Genomic DNA, 16,416 nt, shown 5'->3' with positions numbered 1-16,416 from the left:
AATAGAACCAATTTCAAATGGGTAGTTTAAATTCCTTCTGCTTGGTATTTGCGCCTTTTTATTTGAGTTAACGGCAAGAAATGTAGGCAATGAACCGTTAACGCAATTTATGTAATCTCCAATTTTACGCTATGCTTTAATGAAATGAAAATTAATTCAATTGCTTGTCTAGCATTTTATGACATATGCCAACGACCAAATGTGAAATCATAAACTTTTTCAAGATTGTCTTCTTTTTTTTATTCGTTTCACTCGCTCATCGCTTGCTACTGTGCACTGCAAAAAAAAAAACTGTGTCTATAAAAAGTTCTGACCGAAGAGAGGTTTTATGAGAGGTAAATTGTGGATTTTCAAGTTGGAAAAACAGTTTTTCCATGGTCGAATTTTACTAAAATTTATTTTTTTTCCTATTTTCCTCCATTTGCAGAGGATGTTCAGAATATATTTTAATGGTAACTGTCGTCAATAACGGATGGTGAGCAATGAGATTTTCTTTATTTTCAGAAAATATTTGTTCAATAGAGTTTTGAGGGAACGTCCACATTTGTTTCAACCTGGGGTCCAATTTTTTTTTTCGAAAAAGATGACTTTTTTGAAAGTCGGTATTTTTCAACTTTGCCACGAAATTTATGGAAACAAATTCACTATAGAGTTTGCATTGTTGCCAAAATTGCCGGCGATGTAAATTTCAGTCGCGTCTTCAAGCTTACACTTATTAATTACACCAGTTTTAATGTAAAAATAGACTTTACGCGAAGTGGTATGTCTGTGTGATAATATAAAATGTGTAAAAAACTAAAGTCTGATAGCAATGTGGATTATTTTTATTTAATATATATGTATATATTCCTGAATGTTTCGATCTTTTTTGTTCTTTTTAAAGACACAGTTTCACCTCGGGCATGTAGTGATTAAAAATGAAATGTCGTTTTGGTTCTTTTTTGGTTCACACATTTGGCTAGACCTTTAGTGACAAAAGGAGGCCACTTTTATCATTTCCTTCATAGCATGTGAATTCCTTTGTTTAAATTGCAGCAAAAATGAACATTTGGATTCGATTAAAGAGATTTTGCGTAGATACCCCCACACTCATTCAAACTTACTGAATTCAATTGGACTTATGTGGTTAGTGTGTTTTTTTTTTCAAATTCAATTTTACTGATATGACATTGGCAAACACTTGTTGTATCGCAAAGGCCAAAAGAGACAAGCATGTCAATCAGAAAAAAAGAAAATGATCAAATCTCTCTAATATTTACATTTTATCAGATATGTTGCTCTTTTTTTGTCCAATCATTCAAATCACGTCCAAATGCGCTAGAGAAAAAAAAATGGTCACTGAATATATTACTCATCAATGATATAATTTGTTGATTTGTTGTATTTTTGACAATATGCACGAGTTAGCACACAAACCTAGTTAAACAAAAGGATCGTGCCAGCAACCAAACTGAATAGAAGGTGTAAATTTGTGTAATATTCGGTTTTTGGTGAACAGACAACAATTTGGCAATAATAAAACGTGCAAGAACAATATTTACATTCAATTCATATGCGGCTAAAAAAAAAATACGTTGCCGCTAAGTTGCCGAGCAACACAATAAGCCGACACACACACTAAACACAGAACAAACTTAGATTTTTTTTTTGTTTACTATTCAAGCTTTTTTTTAGCACTCTATCTTGTCATTGTTGTTGTTGTTCATAAATTCATTGGTATTCATTTCATGTAATCAAATGTTGCGAATAGAGAAGAGCAGCGCCTGTTCATCAAACGCACGTGTACATTATTTAAATAATAATATATACTGATGGAATGGATCAAAAACACAATCAACCTTGGAAACAAACAATTCACGATCGAATTGAATGTACGATAGCAGAGCCACAGCCAACGAATAAGCGAACGAGAGGGAACGGTAGAGTGGGGGAGAGAGCACATATGCACGGTTTAACTAAGTGGATTGCTCTGTTTTGCGGAACTAAAATACGGCAAATATTCGTTACCCACATATGAATTCAGTTTTGCAGTGATTATATGATGATTCATTTTATGGAAACTATATTCTCGGCCGTTTTTTCATTCGGTTGAACAACAATTTTCGATAATTTGCAATCAAATCCATTGCCACATTGATTATGATATGTCATGATATATACTTCCAATATTAAGGTCCATCAAATGGTTCGCACATTTCGCGGAAGAAAAACAAAATAACGTCCATTCAAAATGCGATAATCATTCGTAATGAATTGTTGTGTTTGGAAAATAACTTTTGGTCAATTAACAAAGTAGTTCAAATGATGACGTTTGAAAGATGTGTTAAATATTCATAAAAATGACCGAATTTCATATAAATTGAACTGAAAATAACGGGTTTCGCATTTTCGTCGGAATTGAGACTCATTGCGAATGCCTTGAAATGTAAAAAATTATTTGCATGTTTATTTTGCATCGTTCGCGGCGATATCGTCTCATTCGATGAAGCCAGCGATGAACGTAACTGTGTATGAATTTATGCTTAAAACTCACGGTATCACGTTTAAAATCGATGAATATGGTAAAGTGTTTGTTGGGTTCATAGACATACTTTGGATTATATTTGAATTTTGCAACAATGTAATACAACACACAGCACGACGCTGAGCGCGTCAATTACAACTGAAGGATAAATTGATTGTTTTTTTTTAAAGGTTTCAGAACTTTCGTTCTGTTTCACTTGTGACATTCGGTACAAATTTGCATATAAATGTAATGTACACCGCACCGCATATCATCGAATTGAAAACAAACATTGTCATTGCGTAAAGAATTTCAATGTTTATTTTGTTTGATTGAGAATGGCCGTTCGTTTGTTCGGTCGTATGCTCTCTCACTTTTCACTTCGGCGACGGTGGCGGCAGTGTTTTTTCTTTCTTTCTTTCTTTCTTTCTTTCGTAATGAATTTTAAATTAAAATACCAAAACAACAGACAAAGAATCCAGCAGTTTACTATGTGGTGGCCAGAAGTTCGACGGAAGTTCGACATCATTAATTATGAACATTAAGGAACAAAATGATTGTGTATGGATTCCGCTGTCAAAGTCGTCGAGCTGAGAACAAATTTATGTTTTATATATTCGACTCTGACTATATGCTCTATCTGTCGCACTGTTTGATGCCTGGAATGCCTGTTCAACATTTGTGTGGATATAAAACCGAAACGATGATATATTAAATTGTATGTAATTCCGCTTGCTGTGCTTGTTATGTGTATCCATGGCAATTTAGTTGCTTTGAACTGTTCACTTAGAGATTTACGAATCCATAACATTCTTCCATCATATGAAAATGCCGAATATGCACTGCCACACATTTGATTACGAAATTAAAATTCTGAGCTACTACTCTCTTCAAAGCAGATGTGCCACATAAAAACAAATTTAAGCAAATCGCTGGTATGCAGTGAACGGGAGTGAGATAGCATAAGGAATTGAGGAGTGGATAATGTCAACAATTTAAAAGGAAAGCGGGAGATGGAAATAGAAAAGGAGATGGAGAGAGAGAGAGAAAAGTGGAAATCTGTAAAAAAAACGTCATTGGCAATTTTCTAGCCCAATTATCATGACTATATTATACATTAATGGACCATAAACAATATTGATCGCACATACGCCATATGTTGCGTCTAAACAAAATACTACAATCATAGCGCTTGAAAATGATATATGTGTATATTTTGATATGTTTATTATGTTTAGTAGATGTCAACTGATTATAACAAGAATGTGTTTTCAATTCACACACACATTCAACGTTATTTGGATCGGCTTTTGTATATGTCGCTCCAACAAAATGTGGTCTATTTTTAGTGTTCAGCATCAATCAACGTTTGTATACTTAATTTTCGACACAATCGCAACCATTAAATGTACATACTGATGAGCATAAGAATTTACTTCAAACGAATAATTTATGTTGTGCGCTCGACACTAGCCAATCATATTCTTTGGCGAGGTCAAATTCAAAATCGAAAAGACCAAATGAATGGAACAAAAAAAGAAAAAAAAATTAGAGAAATATGCGGAAAACATAAACGATTAAGAATGCGATATAGGCTCTTCGGCCACTGGAACAACTCGCACGCAATATCCAATTTTGAAACACATGCTTGAATTGCGTGCGATGTAGCAGTGAATTCGGCATTAATCACCCACAAATAAAAAAAAATATTAAAAGGAAAGAAGCGAACGATTGAGCGAGCCAACGTGCGCGCGAGAGGGAAATATTCAACCGATTCTTTCAGACCTCGAAGCGCGCGGCATCGATGTGAAGCCAAAAATAATTCACAATAAATTTTAACAAGCAAACAAAACAAAACCATTAACAAAGCTATAATTCATATGGTACACAACGAAGCAAACGGGGACCGCACCAATGAGAAAGACAGAATGAGTGAATTGTGTCCATGTATGTATCGATAGAGTGTGAAACGAATGCGAATATAAAAAAAAATCAACATAACAAATCTCCAGTGAGTGCGGAGACTTACACCACATGCGTGCCGATTGCGTGAACATTCATACGCATCCGCGATTCTTAATGCCCATTAACATCGTCGTTCACGACGAAAATGTCTTGTTATTATTGTACGTTGTTGTATGTGGTCACTGTGGCTCTCTCTCTCTCTCTCTCTCACGATGGTTCTCTATCAATGTAATTATTTATTCTAGTGCGTTTTTTGTCTCTCGTATTCTTTTGGATATTGCTCAAAGTTTGGCAGTTGAAGTCAATTGTGAAACTGAATCAGCAAATACTGCAAATGAAAATGGCAAATAAAAAAAACTTGAGAGAGAGAGAGAGAGAGAGAGAAAACAACAATGACAGAAATGTACGCAATGTGGGAATATGATATATATAAAAGAAATGAGAACAAAAGACGAATTAAGTAGATGAATGCCATCCAATTTAATCAGAAGTGAGAATCAAAAACATTTTTGCATTGTTGTTTGTATATATTTTTAGCACATATTAGTGTTGTGTTGTTATAGTTGGTTTTTTTTATCGTTTTACACATTGACCTGCTGATTTACTTCCCTTGTTTACATTTTTTTACTTGCAAAACTCTATTCATACTGTACATAATTTAAATGTATGTGTTTTGAACGCGTATTTTTATTTTACGATATTCTTGACCAAAGAATGGATCTGACTGAATAGTCCGTACAATGGCGAGCCATTTTAATTTTTTGACATTCATTTTGCACTTGAATTCGACACAAACTCTTCACTACTTTGAAAATTCGCTTTTGTTAGATTATTTCTGTTCTGCCTAGAGAGGCATCGAGGAAAGTCATGGATATGACCGTACAAAAACAGATTTACGGCAGTGTCGAGTGTGTAAACTTTTAATATTTGCACACTTGCCATTATTTGTCGTTTCTTTATTGCTACCGTTGTTCTCTTGGCATTCAGTTGTGGTTTTTTTTATGCATATTCACAGAGGTTTGGCGATGATGTGACGAAAACCATTTGTTTTTATTTTGCTTAGCATTCTCTTTTGACGATGTTTTTCAATTCTTTTTCATTCTCTTTCTCTCGCTGTCTCTCTGTAAACGAAAGGAGTTCGTTCAATCTCTTTTTTTCTTCTTTGAGCTCTTTTCAATTTGCGCTGTATCACATATCTGTCACACATTTTCAAAAATATCCCAAAAAATTGCCAAGATAATTCTTTTTTTTTGTGTGAAGAAAACAAACATCTTTTATATCAAATGATGACAAATTTTAATATCCTTCCTTCCGTGCGTTATTGTTCTTGGTTTCACTTTATTATGGTGGCAAACAAGCAGCTTTTGTTGATTTGTATTTCTATCTAATAATTTTAGCCAATCGAGAATAGTCGCGAATGGCGCAACAATAAACGATATAAACACCGTTCCGTGTCTAAAAAAATCTTCGTATGAATATTGTGCCAATAGTTTCTGTATTGTGTTTGTTTTTTGCATTTGCAAATCATACACACAATTGGAATAAATCAAAAACCAAAACGTAAAATAGAAGAAGAAGAGAGATAGAGATTGCGTTTTGTGGCAGCGTTGTTGTTGTTATTCTCTTTGTTCTTGAGAATGAGAATTCAATTTGTTTCAAGATTGTCAATGTGATGATTGATTTAATAAATACATGGATTGGAGGAGTGCTCACATACAAATACCAGTTAACCAGTAAACAAGTGCTAATCTTGATTGCATCACAAAATGCTTTGCGAGGTGCTCAAATATTGTAGTTAAAACGCTTTTAAATTCTAATAAAATAAATGATATTGATCACGATTGCCCGACCGCCCGCCGATAATAACATTGCAACAACGTTCGATCAGAATCAACGAAAACAAAAAAAAACACAGAAACAAAAAAATTAACAACAACATCACCTACAATAACAAAATCAACACCAATCATTGCGCGCAAATTATCGCGCGTATGATAATTAAACACAAACAATGCATTACAAATCAATGGCAGGCATCGCAATTTCAAATATGAATGCAACAATTTAAATATATATATTATACGACCGATATTTCAAAATGGTTTCGTGCAATTGTTTTCATTTTCTTCTCTATCTCTCTCTCTCTCTCTGTTTAATATAAATGCATTCCTTCTAAAATTATAATTAATACAAATTTGTCGATTTGAATGACAATAATAATAATAACGACAAGAAATGAAAAAAAAGATGACGCCATTATAGATAGATATGAATTCTCTTTTGTATGTGTGTGCATGCAATTAACTTCCTTCCTGAGTGACTGAGCCGAAGTGAGTGTGGATTAAATGTGAAAGATTCAATTGAAATTTAATGGAATCTATTGAATTGAAGCATTCAAATAAAGCGATTGTTTAATTGAATTGTTACCAATTCTTTTCCAATGGCCGATGTGTTTCAACGGCATAAATACCGAAAAAAAAATAATGGTGACAAACAATAGATCACAACAAATTGTGAATATGATTGATTGAATTGCGATAAACACAAACGCATCAAAATGGTTCAATTCGTATTTTACATACAGAATTCATCAATGTGCATCACGATTGTATTTCCATCCATCACATGTTCTTCTTCTTTCGATTTAGTTATTGTGCGACCCAATCTATTTATGAAGTCAGCCAATGAATAATGGAAACAATACCAAGTAGTTGTTGTTGTGTTTTTTTTCATTCTGTTTGCTATTTTAGTTGTAACAATTAGTTATTGCGTTGGCAAAGAAAACACATCACACTTAAAGATGATTGAGTTGCAATCGGGCGGAACAGTTGTGTTTGTATCCATTTGCCAAATTGGATACAATTGATTGCGATTGAACGAAACCGATGTGAAATAGAGACATGTTTGTCATATTTAATCGCGCTTAACTGATAAAATCAATTTGCGATGATTGATTGAAGTAGCGACCGAAGCAACAACCATAATCAATACAATGGACACCATGGATTAAAACGATACATTCGATTTGGGCGCATATTGTCATTACAATATACCATATTCATGCGATTTTCTTAAATCAATATTTGAATATGTATAAAATGTAAATTTGACAAACACACAAACTAACAACAATCAAGCGCATTTATAGCATTGTTTGTTTTTATTTCGTTTGATGAAAATCGATTTGTGACTATAAAATTTCATTTGCACAAGTTTTTTGTTGTTGTTAAAGATGGGCACAGTGTTTGGAAAATTGAAGCACAATTCCGACCAAATTTCGAAACAGCGAAGATCAGACATAAGGTAAGTTGTGCGCTAGTTGATTTAATTAGGATAAGAACAGCAAAACAAATTGAAGATTTAGTTCAATTAAGGTAGTATCTAAATTTCCAACAAAATTCAGTGGTGAAGAGTCTTTCACTTATAAAAAGGCTCCAAAGCCAGATATCGACGTTGGCTTTGAAAATCTCCAAGTTTGTAGAGTGTCAAGGCACGGCAGGAAATTTCCTATTAGGAATGAAGAACCAAGACGGGAGTGAAGATGTAATGAGAAAAAAAAAGTGAAATCGAGACGTAGAAAGTTAGAAACTTTTTCAATAGTAATTCATTAAATATTTGATAGTTTAGTAATAAACATTGGAACCCGATGTTCCCTTGAAAACTAAATTCACTCTTTATCCGTGCTTCACATCGTCATTCATCTCATCTCGCTGTATATTCCGCAAATATCATACGATACGGTCGATGGATATTGTTTATATCGAAATATTCTGTGTGCGTCGTTCCTTTTTCACACTTTACTCCATTGCAAATTGCATTTTCAAGTTTATTACAAGTCATTATTTGTCAAAAACCCACGTATAATCATTTTCTGTTGCGTTTTTTTTTTTTTGGTTTGGCTGTAAATTTTTCATATAATAAAAGAAAGAGTATAAGATGATGTTAAAAATGACGCAACTCTTTACGATTAAGGTTAATCGACTGGCAATTCACTGCGTGTGTATGTTCTTCAGTTGTTTATTTTTTCTTCAATTCTCAAGAGTGCTTCATGAACAAAGAAATGTATTTGTTGTATCTATGTCACACATGCACACACACCACAATCATCCAAATTAAAAGTCAACACAATATTAAAATCGCTCAGCTACTGCTCGTTTGATTGAAAGGAAAAGTGAGCTTTGGTGTTGTTGTTGGTTCGCTTGTTTGTCAATTTAAAGAGCGAATGAAAAAAAAAATCAACAAGAACATGTACAGCGAACGACAAAAAAAAAACGAACCACAACCAAACAAACAAATGAACAAAAAAAAACATACAGCAGCAAAACCCGTTTCATACGCTCAGCTGATTGCTTATGCGTTAAATCGTCACTCAAGACCCCCATACGAAATTCGCACGTTTCCGGTACGTGATATTAACATATATATAACACAAAGATGTTACCATTGCAAATAAAACATTTTTTATTATCTTACGATTTATTATTCGAGCGGCAGCCTTTTAAGATTATACTACCCTTTTCGAATATAGTGTAATATAATTGGGCACGTTATCAACAAATAACCACAATCAAACTCTTGAACGCGCGCGAAAAAAAAATTCATTATCTCAAGACTAACCACAAAAACACACATCTTCAGCCATCACCATCGTCGCAAAAACAAGACTATAAAACATGCGCTTCCACAACGATCAGCATTATGTTGTTGTTTTTTTTTCTCTTTCGCTTGACATTTATGAGCGTTTTAAAAGAAAATTTTGAATTATTCTCAAAATTTATGCCAATTATTTATGCACCACTGTGTTAATAAAACACTCTAATGGTGTTGACATATTTTGTGGAGAGAAAGAATGATTTTTTTTTCTGTGCGACTCGAGTTCTTTTTTTGCCATTCATATGTTTTATGTATTTTTCAAGTAATAATCTGACACATTTCATGCGATTTAAGTGATTCATCTGACGATAATTGCGGTTTACATCATCATCATTATTACATTACATTGAGCAATCGTTTCAAATGTTGTCGCCGAAAATCATTATTTTGGATGGAAAAGACGAAAGGGCACGAAGAAAAAAGAAAGTGGAAGGAGAGATAGAAAGGGACGAGGAGAGAATGTTTGTTTTTTTTTTTTTCTATTGAGTTTTGAAGGATGTATGACGAAAGAATATTTCATCATCGTTTGCGATTTTTCCGTCTCAATCCATGATGTGTGTGTGTGTGCTTTTGGTTCTATTTCAATGCACAAAAATGTGGCCATGATAGTGAACGACGATATAAACGATTGCATGCACATGCACAATCTAACATTCGACTTTCGTTTGTGCTTTATGGCGCGTTTCTTCAACAAAACAATATTATTTTGTTCTTGGATTTTATTCTCTGGTTGTTTTGTTCGTATTTTTTTTTCGTCACTTCGTACGGTGTCACCGTTGACCTTCATTCAAAGTAAAACGAATGAATAAAAAATCGACCAAAACCAATGTGAACTGTGTGTATGTATGCACATCGCACCAAAGCATCGTAGCTATGGATATATTTCAAACATGTATGGTTGTGATTATAGTCGTATCGCGCTCTTTCAATTTATTACTTCATTTCCTTCTTTCATGTGTGCGCTCTCCCCCTTTCTCTCTCTCTTTCTCCGTGTGTGTTCGCACTAAATTTCTTACAACTCCAATTCGGATCAAGTGAGATTTGTTTACAATAACCTTTACAACCGACAAGATAAAAGTGAAAATATTGTTAACAACAAATCTTTAATCTTCCTCTCTTCCCTTTTTTACAAAGCGAAAAGCAACATCTTACACATTGCATACCAAATATTACGTCATATTCATCGAGTTGGCGGTTTATATTACAGAGGACATGCAAACATTTGTAAATATACATGTTCGTTTCCTTCGCAGATTAGAATCATGAGTAGAATTAAATCGCAAAATTTTAAAGGTTAATTTTTCATCATATTTCGTCTTCTGTTTTTTTCTTTCGGGTAAATATCGATAGCTGAGAGAAAAACCCAAATAAAAAAGAAATTGGAGAAATCTTCTCTATAATGTGGAAGAGGGTGTACTCTTTTATTAAAACGATTCTTGTGCTTCTTTTCGGCAAAATACCATAGAAATAAATCGTGAAGCTAAATAGCAGGATGAGAAAATGTGCCCATGTAAAATCAATGCAACCCTATGTTGAAATCATCTTTTGTCTAATACTTGCCGGAATTAAATCGAAAAGAATAAGTGAAACCTATGCGTATTATCATATTTCAGGTATAGACTATATACTATAGAGGTAACCGCATGCGGATATATGGTTAAGAACAGTCTATGTATTTCAGATAGATATCCATCCGAGATATTTTAGAATATCTGGATATTTAACGCAGCTGCACAGAGCCAGAGCTGTGTGTATCGCACGTAGAATCTACGGTATGTCGCTACACGTAAAATACAGACACAGTGTGACTGTGTACGTGCGGCACTTGATACACATATACGTCGCGACATACCGTAGATTCTATTTGCGACGCACACAGCTCTGGCGCTGTGCAGTTGCGTTGAATATCCAGATATTCTAAAATATCTCGGATGGATATCTATCTGAAATACATAGACTGGTTAAGAATTACCTATTTTATCTATCTCATTTCACGAGGAAACCCGTTTAGTTCCGCAACGAATCACGTGAAAGCAAATAAATCCCAAAAACTAATGATGAATATATTAAATTTGATGAAAACAATTCTTGTACCCCCGAATCTAGATTTGGTTCAGTTTCTTTTTATGATAATGGTTATGTCAACAACTGTGCTATGTATATGTGTTGATTTTGTCTTATTCGGCACCCCATATATCAAAATTCGAAGTACGGATATGTCTAAATTTTACATATTTCCCAAAAAAGCCTTCGAGCAACATTCGATTGCAACTTTCTTACATCGTATACGATGTAAAAATAAATGATGTAAAATAATCCTTCGTTAAAAAAAACCCACACAAATTCAGTTCGATAAAATGCGTGCGAGTAAATCAGTCATTGCGAATGATGTGAATATTAATTCGGAAAATTTGCTGTTATATGCAGAGCAAGGCTGTAATGTAACTAACGACTCCTAACAGGTACACTAGGCTCATCTGAGGCACTGTGCTTGTTAAACAGGCGCATTATCTCACAATTGCGATTTCATGCTCTGGCTTATATTCCATTTTAACAGTGTCATATTCGCATTCTGCCATTCGCAATTGATATGATTTTTTATCAAAAATTCAAATCTTTAATTAGTAAATGCATGTATATTCTTTATTTCGATTCATCAGAGTATCGGTTTTGTTGTCAAAATGGACTTTTTTGTTTTAGAAATTGTTTTCCGTGTCACATTTAAATATGCATAATAAATATATATCAATCGTTAAATGATTGAATGAACGATGGAAAAAGTCCCTTGATAGTTCTTCATGTTCGTAAAAATATTTAATTGTTTATTCATTTATTTCATTTAAAATGGTAATTGTTTTATATTGATTTGCGTTTGTTAAACGATTGAATAAATATAAATGAGAATCTAAGTGGTGACCGGGGCAGACGACGAGCGTGTGAAATATTACAAAGAGAAGAAAAATGGGTGATGACAGAGGGAATATGTTCGGGGAATGAGTTTGTGTATTCTCGCAACCATTTCAATCAATTTGAACGATTAATATTGATATGAATTTTGCATTGGCTCTGCTATGTATACAGAACCTATAGGCAAAAAGACACACACTCACCACACACAGAGAGAGAGAAAGAGAAAGAGAGAGAGAGATAATGTGTTTACTTTTGTGTGCGTGACAAATAAGCTAAAACACTTTACAAAATGATTGCATTGTCAGAACTAATGAACAAAAAAAACCGAACGAAAACCCTAGCAAACAATTGCACACAAATTTGCAGTTTATTAAAATAAATAATTGATAGCTGGAAATAGAAACAACTGATTGATATCACTTGAACAAGTCTATATTTTCACATTCGATGCGTTTTTATTTTTGGGGTAGAGAACTGGGCGTTCTATTTCGATATCAAGTGATAATGATCGATTGTAGATAGCACAGTGTGTTGTTCTGTTCTTTTGTTATATTGAAAGCGTGTTGTCCTTTGAAATTGCACTCAATATCATTGCCGTGCTGAATTAGACAGCTTTTGATTGATTCTGTTTGCACGAAAATTCCGAGGCAACTAACAAACGTTTGATAGATGAATGTCACACTTGTAAATAATATGGTATTTTTTGTGCGGCAAGAGAAATGAATTGCTTATTATCGAATTTCAAGCATTTAACAGTTGTTTATACCATATTCCATTTAATAATGTGCAAAGCGAGCAGACAACAAAAAACATCCAAACTCGTTTCATCAATTAAATTAAACAAATTGACCAAATATTTTGTTCAAAAAGGCGTATTATCATAGGCGAATAATATTTTATACAATAATGTGATGCGATTGATTATTGGTTTTGGAACTGAGTTCAAAAATGGACGATCGTTGTCTATCATTTGCATAATGTTTTGAAAAAACAAACACGATTTCATGCCCATGCTGAGAAAGCCATTTGAAATGCGCTCCAATTTGGTTTTCGATGCCACCATTTTTTTTCGTTCATGTCAATCGACGGCAGCGAGGCAATAGTAAAAAAAAGCATTATTGTTTATTTTAATAAAAAAAAATGTATGTATGAACACGTGCACGACCACAGGATGAATTGAGAGAAAGTTTTTTTTTTGTTTTGATTTGCTCTTCGTGTGTCGCATCTTAATCTCGTGCAGTATTAAATCGCGACCGCAAATGATTAGAGATCGTATAATTTAAAAATTTAAAAACACGCATACCCGCACCAATGCGAAGAACTGACAGCATTTTTCATTTGACACGCAGAGAAAGAAACTCGAACAATAACATCGCAGCCAAACAAAAAATATATATATTTAAAGTCCAAATATCAATGTGATAACATTTGGCGAGATGTTTACATTTTTAGATGTTCTTTATTTTTGTCCGATCTCTTTTTTCACTATTCCGTTTCTATTTGTTATTTCGCCACCACTTTTTTCTACATGGTTATCGTCTGCTCTTTGTAAGAGTGCGCAGTGCTCATTTTCTGTGCGCGCCTTTTTTTCGTTGCTCGTAAATTTGCTATTTTGACGCGCGCTTTCCTTTTTTCTCTCGTCTAGAAAACTGCGTTGCTCGTTATCTACTTCTCTATTATTATTTTTTGCATATTTTTGGTTGTAATTCGGTTTGTTGTTGTTTCATTTATTTGTGCGGCATTTTAAGTTGCTCGTAATGATCACCGTTCAATGTTGTTGGTTTTTTTTCGCGTTGTTGAGCGCGCGTGCAATACCTTTTTTTAGAGCAAAATCGCAAAAAGAAATAAGACTTTTGGCATTCGATTCATTGTTATTGTCGCAAAACTTTCTCAATCTCTTACTCAGTCACTCTCTTTGTCTCTCCGCCTCTCTGTCTGTTTCGCATAGGGTTGAAAATGTTTACAATTTATATAAATTGTTGCAACAATTCAGTCTCGCGAATAACAAAAATAAACAACATCGGTCAAATTGTTGCAACTTTCTCAATCAGTCGGTTAGTTGAAATGAATTAGACGTCGCAATTTTTAATTTCTTTGTTCGGTCGGTCGTGATCGAGGAAATGTATGCATTTTCTTTGTTTGTAAATTTTTGCAGAGCTAAGACACAGGTACAAGCAAACAAAGGCGCATATGATCATGATTTTCAGAGATAGAGGCAATAAAAAAGGAATTTTCGAAACGAACCAGGGAGAGAGAGAGGAAATGAAATGTGCTTCGCGTATGAAAAATCTATGTTTGAAAAGTTTTTTTTTTTACAAGTTGAAGTCACACAATGTTACGCCAAATTGTGATAGGCCATCTTATCGATTTTCTTTGTTTATCCACACACACACATACAGAGAGAGAGAGAGAGAGAGAGAGAGAGAGAGATTGCATTGTCAATGCAAAAACCATGTTTGATTAGATCATTTTTTGGTTGCGACTATTATATTGCCGTCATAAAGGCACACCGATTGTTGCATGCACGGAAAAAGAAAATGTAATTTTTGCTTGGTTGATTGAGAAGGTGAAATGAGCCTCGTTTATAGACTCATAAAATAGTCATGCTGTTGATATATCTCTATTTAGAGTCCAAGAAATACATGGCGTGCATGTGTGCGTGCGTGCAGCGGCCACAAAGTTGAAAAACCTCACAAAATCTATCGCAACACGAGTGAAATGAAAGAAATGGAATTTGAATGCAACGTTGAACGAAGGAAAAAAGAAGTCATTTACCACATTTGAGATTGAGATTGATATAGAAGGAATGAGGAATGGCGTGTGCGCTCAATATATATATATATATATATATATATTGGGAATGGTGGGATATGGTGGGCACATATACACAATCTATTTCTATATCAGCACCGGTGTGTATTCGAAAGTGCAAAAATAAACCCGTGTATAAAAATACACAATTTGATTGTGCACAGCTGACATCTTGTGCTTGAGTGCCATCAGCAGGTTATTTTGTGTGAACGTCATTCTCTTGCTTTCTCTATTTCTACAATTCCCTTGCTCTTTCGCTCTTTCGCACTCTGTCCGTGTCGTAGTTGTTTTTTTTTTTCAAATTCGTACTACATTTCATTCGAGCGTCCGACTTCAATTGCAACGACGATCATATGTATGCATACACAGTCGCTACGTGTCGTTTTATATGCAATGTGTATATTATTGTTTGAATTTCGTTGTGATTTAGCTCAGTCATTCAGCCGGTTGATTACAATAATGCGGCTTTTTCGCTACAATACGCACACACACACACGAACGCTTCAAACAAAGAAATCAATAGAGCTAAATAAGGAGATGTGTGTTTTTTTTGTTTTTTCTTTTCTTAGTGTTATTTGCCAGTTTTCACCTCTTCGCATGTTCATTAGACCGCGAAGATATCATTAAAATCATCAAAATCGCGAAAAATTTGCCGAATGTACGATAATAGTTAGACAAGTAGACGAAACGATGATTCATTTTACATGCACGACGATGATGCAGAGCCGGTAAATTTCCACTTTAAAAAAATAAACGAATCGAAATCGATGAAGAAAAAAAACAGACACACACGAAATATAGACAAAAAACGAACTTTTTTTTTCTTTTTCTACTCTGGGTTGCTGTGCGAAACATATAGACACACACACATAAATCGAATAAACAATATAAAGAATGAATAAACACTTCAATTTCACATGCCAGCTAATATTGTCAATAAATTTTGTACATTTTAGCGGCTGTTTCGTGCAATGGCTACGTAATGCCCAAAACAACCATATGATCTGTCTCACGTTCGCTGTACGTGTGCAAGTGTGTGTGAGTGTATTTGAACTGCAAACCGACAATAAATTCAACGATTTTAACGGTATTCATCCCTATTTTTCGCACACATAGACACAAAACACTTTATCTTTATATAGCTTGGTCGTTTATTCAATGATCTCGTTTCGGTACCGTTTATCGTTCTTATCACACGGCATTGGAATGTTTCTCACAACAAAAATTCAATGCGTCTTTTTACATCGCTCATATTTTATAATACATTGACTCTATTGCTCTACTAAACTTGTGTATTCAACTCGCACTTAGACTGCATTTCAATGGTGTGTTTGCGTACTGATTAGTGATTACTCGTTGCTTTTTTCTTTGGTTTCGTCTTCTCTCTCTCTCTCGCTCTCTCTATTTTTCAATAAATGTACTCAATTTATTTTCATATTTATAATCAGACAGAATTGTGTATTTCGGTTCAAAATTGATATTTGATTTGCGCTCTCTCAAGTGTTTGTGTCACTTTTAAAATGAAATTATTATCAAATTGAGAAGATAGCGCAGTATATGAGTTTTCAAATCGT

The 16,416-nt window shown here is 34.1% G+C and overlaps 1 protein-coding gene across 1 annotated transcript in view; it reads right to left on the bottom strand.

Moving 5' to 3' along the window:
* Positions 1-16,416, bottom strand: part of LOC116346916 (sestrin homolog) — a 30,979-nt gene that overhangs the window by 12,724 nt on the left and 1,839 nt on the right. The window lies entirely within an intron of this gene.

The sequence above is a fragment of the Contarinia nasturtii genome, unplaced genomic scaffold, assembly GCF_009176525.2.
Source record: "Contarinia nasturtii isolate CC-2019 unplaced genomic scaffold, AAFC_CNas_1.1 Cnas_scaffold_1699, whole genome shotgun sequence".
NCBI classification, from domain to species: domain Eukaryota; kingdom Metazoa; phylum Arthropoda; class Insecta; order Diptera; family Cecidomyiidae; genus Contarinia; species Contarinia nasturtii.
Note: the sequence above shows the minus strand (reverse complement) of the source record. Positions and strands in the feature narration are given on the sequence as shown.